Source organism: Phascolarctos cinereus, unplaced genomic scaffold, assembly GCF_003287225.1.
Source record: "Phascolarctos cinereus isolate Bilbo 61053 unplaced genomic scaffold, phaCin_HiC Scaffold_4;HRSCAF=312, whole genome shotgun sequence".
NCBI classification, from domain to species: domain Eukaryota; kingdom Metazoa; phylum Chordata; class Mammalia; order Diprotodontia; family Phascolarctidae; genus Phascolarctos; species Phascolarctos cinereus.
Window position 1 is genome coordinate 489,307,227 of NW_027555847.1, and position 9,774 is coordinate 489,317,000.

The following is a 9,774-nucleotide window of genomic DNA, read 5'->3' on the forward strand; positions in this document are numbered from 1 at the left end:
GATTTCTTCCTCATTAGTATATAAGCTCCTTGAGAACTGGGGATGTTTTTGTATTTTGACCTTTCTTTGTATCCTCAGTTATTAGCACAGTTCCTGGTATATAATAAGCACTTCCTAAATGCTTGCTTATTGATTTTTTTCAAAAGAGAAAAAACCATAAATGTAAAGAACACATTACTCGCCTCCAAAAGGAACCTCAAAATGAAAACATCTGAGAATGTCCCAGCCCAAATCCAAAGTTAAATAATTTACACTTAAAATTGGTGAATCAAAGAACAAAAATCACAGGGGGGAGAAAGATAATTATATCAGAAAAAATGAGAAGAAAATGTGCCTAAACTTCTAAGATACAGCCAAATCAGTTCTCATGGGAAAATAATATCTATATAAAATACTGAATAAAATATTAGCAAATAGAGTACAAAAATATATTAAAAATATTAAACATCAGGACCAGTTTGGAATAATACTAGGAATATAGGTTTGGATCAATATTTTTAAAACAACTATAATAGACCATATTAAAAATAAAAATCACATTATTGTTACAACAGATCATAGGAGACAGATTCTTCTCCTGGTTCTTTCTGCTCATTTTACTTTCTCTAAAACTCTCCCTTTCATTTTTTTTCTTACAGCATAATAGCATTCCATTATATTAATATGCCCTAATTTGTTCATCCATTCCTCAATTGATGGGTACTACATTACTTTCCAGTTTTTTGCTATTACAAAAAAAAAAGAGTTGTTACAAACATGTTTGTACAAATGGTCTTTTTTCTCTTTCTTTGACCAATATGAGGTATTGCTAAATCAAAAGGTATGCACAGTTTAGCAATTTTTTGGCATAGTTCCCATCGCTTTACAGAATGGCTTGATTAATTCACATTCCCATAAACAGGACATTAACACCTGTGTTTTCCTGCAGTACTTTAACCATGTGTCATTTTGTTTGTTGCTGTTTGGGTCAGCTTTGCCAATCTAATAGCTATGAGGCAGAATCTGAGAAGTATTTTAATTCTCATTTCTTTGTTAGTGATTTGGAGCACTTTTCATAAGATTGTTGACAGCTTGGATTTCTTTCTTTTTTTTTTAACTATCTTTTCATATATTTTAATCATTTGTCAATTGCAGAGTGGCTCTTAGTCTTATAAATTCTAATCAGGTTTCTATAAAACTTGGAAATGAGACCTTTCCCAGAGAAATTGGCTAGAAGAATTTTTTCTTTGCCAGTTCTCTGCTTCTTTTCAAACTTTTAGCTGTGTTGGGTTTTTTGATTAAAAAAAAAACCTTTGTAAATTTGATAACTAATAATTGTCCATTTCATCATTTGGGATCCTTTCTGTACTTTGGTTCCTCCTGAATTCTTCCCCTTCTGATAGATCTTCAAAGCAATATCTTTCTTCTTTAATTTGTTAATGATATCACTATTTTGGCTTAAGTCATGCACTCATTTAGAGTTTATCTTGGTATATTGTATGAGATGTTGATCTATATCTAATTTCTGCCAGACTAGTTTCCAACTTTTCCAGCAGATTTTGGAAGAATAGTGAGTTCTTTCTCCAGTAGCTGGGGTTTTCATGTTTACTAAACAATAATTTACTACGTTTAATTTCCTTTTATATGTTGTATATATAATCTTTTCCACTAATTGTTTTTGTTATTTTTTAACTATATATACAACCTATTCTGATGATTAACTGCTTTGTGGTATAATCTGATGTTTAGTAGTACTAGGACCCTTGTTTTCCTTTCCTCTTTATTTTTTTCATTATTCCACTTGAAATTCTTTATCTTTTTATATGAATTTTGTTATTTTTCTAGCTGCATAAAGTAATCTTTTTGTAGGTTGGTTGTCGTGGCAATGAATATGCAAGTTATTTAGGTAGTATGGCCCTTTTTGTTATACTGTCTCATCCTACCTATGAGCAATTGGTATTTATCCAATTAATAAGGTATGTTTTTGTGTAAAGTGTTGTAGTCTTATTTTTATAGGCCCTGTGTGCATTTTAGTAGGTAGATTCCCAAGGGTTTTACACATTTTATAGTTATTTTAAGTGAGATTTATCTTTCTATTTCTTTTCACTGGGTTTTGTTGGCAATATAAAGAAAATGCTGGTAATTTATGTGAATTTATTTTATATTCTACAACTTCGCTGAAGTGATTGTTTCAATTAATTTTTTAATTGACTCCCTAGTGTTCACTAAGTAAATCATCATACCATCTGCCAAAAGTGATCATTTTGTCTCCTCTTTACCTATCCTTATTCCTCTACTTCTTTTTTTGGTCTTATTTCTATAACTAGCTTTTCCATTATTATATCAAATTATACTATTAACAATGAACATCCTTGCTTTACCTCTGTTCTTTTGAAAAGAATTCTACTTTATCTCCATTACATATGATGCCAGCTCTTGGATTATAATAGCTATGATGTAACACATTAAGGAAAAGTACATTTATTCCTACATTTTCTTGTGGGGTTTTTTTAATAGGAATAAGTTTTGTATCTTATCAAAAGCTTTTTTTTCTGCACTTACCGATATAATCATATGGTTTTGTATTATTCTTCTTATCAGTATGGTCATTCTACATTTAGAATTTCCTAATATTGAACCAGTTTTGCATTCCTAGTACAAATCCAGTCTATCCAAATTGCATAATCTTCGTACACGTTTCTGTAGCCCCTTTGCTAACATTTTACTTAAAATTTTTGCATCGACAGGAATAATGATCTATAGCTATTGTTTTTAATCTGTTTTTATTCTCCCTGATTTAGAAGGCATGAAAGGGGTTCATTCATGAAGGTTTCTCCCTACTTTCTACTATTATAGTTTTGTTGTCTATTTCTCCCAATAGCTTTCTATGCCATTTAATGAATGCCTGTTAAATACTGATATTATTTAATTTCCTGTGGTTCCTTTTAGCACAATGTAGTTGATGTTTATCTCTTTTAATCAATTATATTTTTGCTGTTTCCTTATCTGAGACCATGACTGCTACCCTTGCTTTCGAATATTCAGCCCAAGCAAAACAGATTTTGCTCCAGCCCCTTGTTTTTAACTGTTTGAATAGTTACATTTCAAATATTTTTCTTGCAAATGATATATTGTTGGATTCTGCTTTTTAAATTCATTCTGCTCTCCTCTTCTATTTCTATTATTGAATTAATTCATTCACATCCATTTATGATCGTTAATTTTTCCATTCTATTCTCTCAAGCATTTCCTTTCTTTGTTTCTCATTCTCTCTTTATGACGAAGAGGGTGGTGAGAGAGGTGGGAGCTCAGTACCAATGTCCATGCTTTATTTGATAAACTTCTGATCTTTTCCCCTCCTTTCTTTTGACTTTAATATTTCTTGTTATCTCACAGAGTCATTAATTTCCATTTGGTCCTTTCAAATTTTCAAAAGTCTCTTGCTTGGGTAAAGTTTTGTACCCCTTATCTTAGGCTGTAGATACTTTTTTCAAGTCTTTTCTCTATAACTTGTTTCTTTTCCAATTTTTTTTTCATCTAGACTTTCTTTTCATTTATAAAATCATTTTTTAAATTTAGAAATTTCTTTCTTCACTTCTTCTAGAAGTTCTAGTTGTATTGCACGTTGTATTCAAGGCTCTCAGGGGAAGATCAGGTCCAGGATCTGCAGTCTTTCAGTGCACCCAAAGTGGTGTGACATAGAGTTGATTGTTCCCCTCTTGGTCTAACCTTTGTAAGCTCCTGGGTCTGGCCAATACTCGTGTGATCTTGCCCCTGGTTGGAGTAGATTAGCTAGCTGGAGCTGGAGTTTCAAAGCAATAGAACTGTAGGCTCCTTCTTGGTCTGAGCTCCCTGCCCTGGTTACTCAACCAGATGATTCAAACTGTTCTGAGGTCTGAATCTAAGACCATGACCCAAGCTCAGAGCCACACAGATATTCCTTGTTTCTGTTCTTGCTCCTTTTCTACTTCACAGCCTCAGCCCATAACCAATCTTTGCCCCAAGGAATCCACTGACTGGCCAAGGAGGGCCTTTCCTTGACCCTCACAGGAACTATGACCCAGTTCTGGGGCCAAAATGACTTATCCACCAGTTATCTCCTGTTCTTCTCTCTGCACAGGAGTAAGGCCCATCATGGCTACATCTGATAGCACTTCTTGTCATTGTCCACAATAGATTGAGTCTCCAGTCCCCAAAGGTCTCTGTGTCCTTATGCTGATCCAGGCTGCAAAAACTTACTGCATTTTCTCTTTGGATTCCCTTATCACTCTTAGGTCTGGTACTCTTTCTAGGTCTTTGCTGTAGTTTAGTTGTCGGGACAGAGCCGAAATGTTTATCACTACTGAACCCTCTTTTCTTACTTAAGAAATTTGTGACCTGGGACAAATCTAATAAGATAGTTAATGAAGATAAATATAAATCTTTTTTTTTTAGTAGGGGAAGGCACAATTTAACAGCAGTTAAATGTGAAAGAATTTTAGTATACTAAAATTTAAGCAAAATTTAAGTGTGAGTCCACAGTCCAGTCTGATAGTCAAAAAAGCTATTATGACCTTGAACTGCTATTAGGAGGGATATAACTTCCAGGAATAAAGAGGTAATGGTACTCCTATACTGTGACCTGTTAAGGCCACACTCGAGGTATTATGTTCATTTCTTAACTCCACATTTTATATGCTAGAGATAGCTGGGTGGTGTGGTAGATAAAGCACAGAACTTGGAGGCAAAAAGACCTGAGTTCAAATCCTGACTCAGATATTTATTAGTTCTTTGTCTCTGGACAATTTTTTTTAACCTCTTTCAGTCATTTTTCCTCATCTATAAAGTAAGGATAATAATAGCACCTCCCTCACAGGGCTGACTTGAGGATCAAACAAGAAGATATAATGTGCTTTATAAACCTTAAAGTTCTGTCTATGTTGGCCACTATTGGTGTTATTATAACCTGTAGAGCAGAGGGGTCAGACTCCCAGTCTGTGACTTGCACAGAGCTCACAAAACTTCCCATTCAGCCTGAACCAGGTTAAAATCTAATTGGGAAATGCTTAACAAAATAAATGAAATTGTAATATAGATAATATTAATTTGTGGTTTTCTAAGTCAATGAGTAGCCTTCAGGGATTGTTTCTATTTGAGTTTGACTCCACTGTTGTAGAGCATCCAAAGTTGGGTCTCTGGGATGGTAAAAGGCCTTAAATAAATGCCAAATGAGGTTAGATGGAGGAAATTGGGCTGTTTACCTTGAAGAAGAGAACACTCAGTTAGGGTACGACTGCTAGCTTCAAATGCTCAAAGGGTTATATGGAAGGGGGCTGAATTATTCTTTTTAGCCACAGAAGACAAATGTAGGAGCAATGGATGGAAGTCAGTCAATCAACAAGTTAAGCACTTACTGTGTGCTAGGCCCTGTGTACAGTCCTGGGAATATATGTTTTTAAAAGGTAAAAAATAAGAAACTTGAGGCTTGAGGTACACAGATAAACTCTTTGGGAGGTATTGGGTACCACTGCAATGGAGGTCTTCAAATAAAGGCTGGAAAAATAGTTGTTGGGGATGTTATAGAAGGCATGCTTTTGGGGACACCTAGGTGGTACAGTGGATAGAACACTGCCTCTAGAGTCAAGAGCACCTGAGTTCAAATCTGGCCTCAGACACTTGATACTTAACTGACTGTATGATGCTGGGCAAGTCATTTAACTCCCATTGCCTCGCCCAAAAAAAGGAGAAGAGATGAAATTTTTGGAGAGGGTAGGGAAAGAAGGCAATGAATTGAATGGCCATTGAGATCCCTATAGGCTTTAAAATTACATAATTAGCCATCTATAAACTTAGTAGGTTGCTCAGATGAGCTACAAGGTTCCTTTCAGCTTTCAATCTATGAAGTGAATTCACAGATGCTGAGGCGGCCCACATTATGTGAGATACTCTCTGCAAAGTGGAGGATGAAGTGCCAGTTATAAGCTGGCATCTTCTTGTCTCCTTTTGATGTAAATGCCTCCACAGCACCTTTTAAAAAACAATTTCAAATGGAAAGTCTAGAAGACATTAATAAGAATATTGGTTTTTGGTAGTTTTCAAAACATTCGATCAATGAATATTGCTTTTTTTTAATGCTATCATCTATCAAGAACCACTAAACTATTGGAATATGTTCATACTTCTTGTCAAACAACATTTTGTTCACTTAACTGTACTCATTAGGAGCTCACAATTCATCTAAAAAGTGTCTACAATAAAACTCAGAGTAAATAAATACCACCACACATTTTATTAGGTAAAAACAACACCATTTTCAAGAATTAACAGCCCCAAGGAAAAAAGCTGTCATCCATTAAATAAGCCATTAGGGAAAGAAAAGAAATACCAGGGCAAAGTACTTTGAAATATGTAAAATTCTATTCAAATGTAGGGACCATCATTAAGATAGTCACTATCCACCTAATTGTTAATGAATGTGAATCCAGATGTGACATCCTATAGGAGCTAGAAAACACTGAATTTGGAATCAGAGGACTCAAGCTGCTCTGTGAAGTAGGGAATTGGATTACCTGAAGGTTCCTTGCGATTCTTTCTATCATCCTGTAAACCCAAATAATCAGTTAATATAATGACCTTTATAATATCAAGAATTGGGGAGTGTGATAGCTGATGAAGACACTGAGAGGCCTTGGTTCTTACTTTTTGATATTGTTGTCATTCAGTCATTACAGTCATATCTGACTCTTTATGACCCCATTTGGGATTTTCTTGGCAAAGATCTCCAGCTTGTTTTACAGATGAGGAAACTGAGGCAAAGTGTTAAATGACTTGCTCAGGGTCACACAGCTAGTAAGTGTCTGAGACCAGATTTGAACTCAGGAAGATGAGTCTTCCTGACTCCAGGCCCAGCGCTCGATGCACTATGGCGCCACCTAGCTGTACTTTTTGTTGTAGGCCTATACTAACACCTTCTGGCTGTTGAAAGCCCATACTACTCATTTTCTGATTTTACATATGGGGCTTTAGCCTATAGGCATTCTAAATGGTATACTTGCAATCAGATTAACAAATGAGTATTCATTAAGAACCAACTATAACATCAAGCTCCTGTATGCCTGATGGAGTCACTATGATTTCAGAAAATGTCAATGGGAACTTGTGTTATAACTAATTTCGTGGATAAGTCCTAGCAAGATCATTTGAAATACTTATGTATGGAAGAATATGTGGAAATATTCAGATTATCCAAGGACTGATGGGTATAATGGATAGAGCATTTGACTCAGAGGCAGACAGTTCAAATCCTATCTCACTTTTCTCTTATGAGCTCCAATCTCATATCTCAAAATACCTCTTGGGCAATTTCAATTGGGTGTCCTGGAAGCATCTCAAACTCAACGTTCCCCAAAGAGAATTCATTCTCTTTTCCCCAAAACCCTCCACTCTTCCCATCTTCCCTATCACAGTTGAGTATATCAATATCCTCCCAGTCATATAGATTCAGAACTTCAGGATCATTCTCAGGTCTTCCCACAAATCGAATCAATCACCAAATCTTGTTGTTTCTACCCTCACAACATCTCTTTTCTACATCCCTTCCACTCACACTGGCACCACTCTTGCTGAGGCTCTCTTCACCACCGAAGTGGGTTATTGCAGTAGCATTAATTGGCCTCCTTAGCTCATGTCTCTCTCCTCTTCAGCCCATCCTCCGAACAGGTGCCAACTAGTCTCTGAACTAATTTCTCAGGCAGAAGTGATGTGTTGAATGTTCAGAGGCAATGAAGCCAGTGCAAGTCAATAAATTAATGACAAATGATGACTCTGCCTGAGGCTCACTGTAGAAGATGAGGGAGTTTAGTGTTTCTTTTTGAAAAGCTAAACTAAGCTTTTAAGGAAACTATAGAGGAAAAAAACCAACTTCACAACTGTTGTTGTTCAGTCATTACAATCATGTCTGACTTTTCATGACTCCATTTGGGGTTTTCTTGGCAAAGATACTGGAGTGATTTGCCATTTCCTTTCACAGCTCATTTTACAGATGAGGAAACTGAAGTAAACAGAGTTAAGTGACTTGCCCAGGGTCACAGCTAGTAAGTGTCTGAGGGCAAATTTGAACTCATGAAGATGAGGCCTGGAACTCTATCCACTGTGCCACTTAGCTGCCCTTCACAACTACCCCTTAACTAAAAGGAAGAGATTATGATGATTTCACGGCTTAATTTGATGGCAACTAGATGGTACAGTGGTTAAAACTATGATTCACTGGAGTCAGGAATATCTGAATTCAAATTCTTTTTCAGACTCTTAGTAGCTCTTAATAGTTTAATTCCTTTTAGCCTGAATGTTCTCATTTACAAAATGTGGCTAATAAGAACACCTAATTTAGAGAGTTATTGTGAGGATCAAATGGGGTAATATATGTAAAGTGCTTTGCAAACCTTAAAATGCCATATAAATGTTAGCCATTATCATCATCATCATCATCATCATCATCATCATCATCATCACCATCATCATCATCACATCATTAATTTGAAAGTAATACACACATTGACCAGTGTTTTCTTTTCAGGTTTCATGTGTTTGGTGATTTAAAAATGTTGTTTTCAAACTTTATAGGAAAAAAACCCTAATAGTCAAGCAGTCAATCTACAAACATTTTTCAAGGCCTAAGTGGACCTCTCTCCCCAGCCCATCCCTTTACAGTAAAAACTGAAGCTTTCTAAAAAAACATTTTCTTTAATGCAACTATTGATGCACTGGAGCAAAAGAAAATCTTAAGTTTCTATCATATTAGACTTTTCCATAAAACCTACGTAGAAGATACATATTGTGCTAAAGAACCTAATCTAGGTCTTTAGTGTTTTAGACTTTCAAGATTTATTTTTTTCTAAGTCAAAAAAATTAAGTAAATATTTTCTTTATTTTCATTCTATCCTTTCTTTTAGTGAACTTGGAATTGAGAAGAATAGGGTTCTAATTCTACCTCACAGTTACTAGATATGACACTAAGCATGCCACTTCATCACCTGTGTGGACCCCCATTACATCATCTGTAAAATTCAGGCTTTGGACTCAGTTAACCTAACATCCCTCTAGCACTAAATCTGTCAGCCTTTATCATAACACTCTAGGGACCAATGAACACACTGGATTTATGATGCAATAATGACTCAAAATTCAGATAGATAAAATTATAGTCTTAGCACTAGAAGTGACTTCAGGTGTCATCTAGTCTATCCTATACCTGAAAGTGCAAACCGTGTCTACAATATCTGAAAGAGAAGGTCATCTAATCTCCATCTGGAGATCTCCAGTAATAAAGAACCTATTACTTCTTAATGGGGCAGTGGCTAGAGTACAGGGCCTGAAGTCAGTAAAACTCTGTCTTCACGAGTTCTACTCTGGCTTCAAACATTTACTAGCTGTCTGACCCTGGGAAAGTCTATTGGCCTCAGTTGCCTTATCTGTAAAACAAGCTGGAGAAGGAAATGGTAAACCAGTCCAGAATCTTTGCCAAGAAAACCCCAAATGAGGTCATGAAAAGTTGTACCTGACTGAAAAATGATTCAACAACAAACTTCCTCAGGTGGTTCATTCAACCTTTGAATAGCTCTGAATATTAGGAACTTTAAAAAAATATCGAACTAAAATTCACTGCTCTGAAACTTTTAATCCCTGCCACTAGGTCTGGGGACAAGCAAAAAAAAAAAAGTCCAACCTTAATTTTCCCAATAATTCTTTCTATGTTTGCAGATAAAAATCATACCCCTAACAAAGCTTTTGCTTCCCTAGGCCAAATACTTCTAGTTC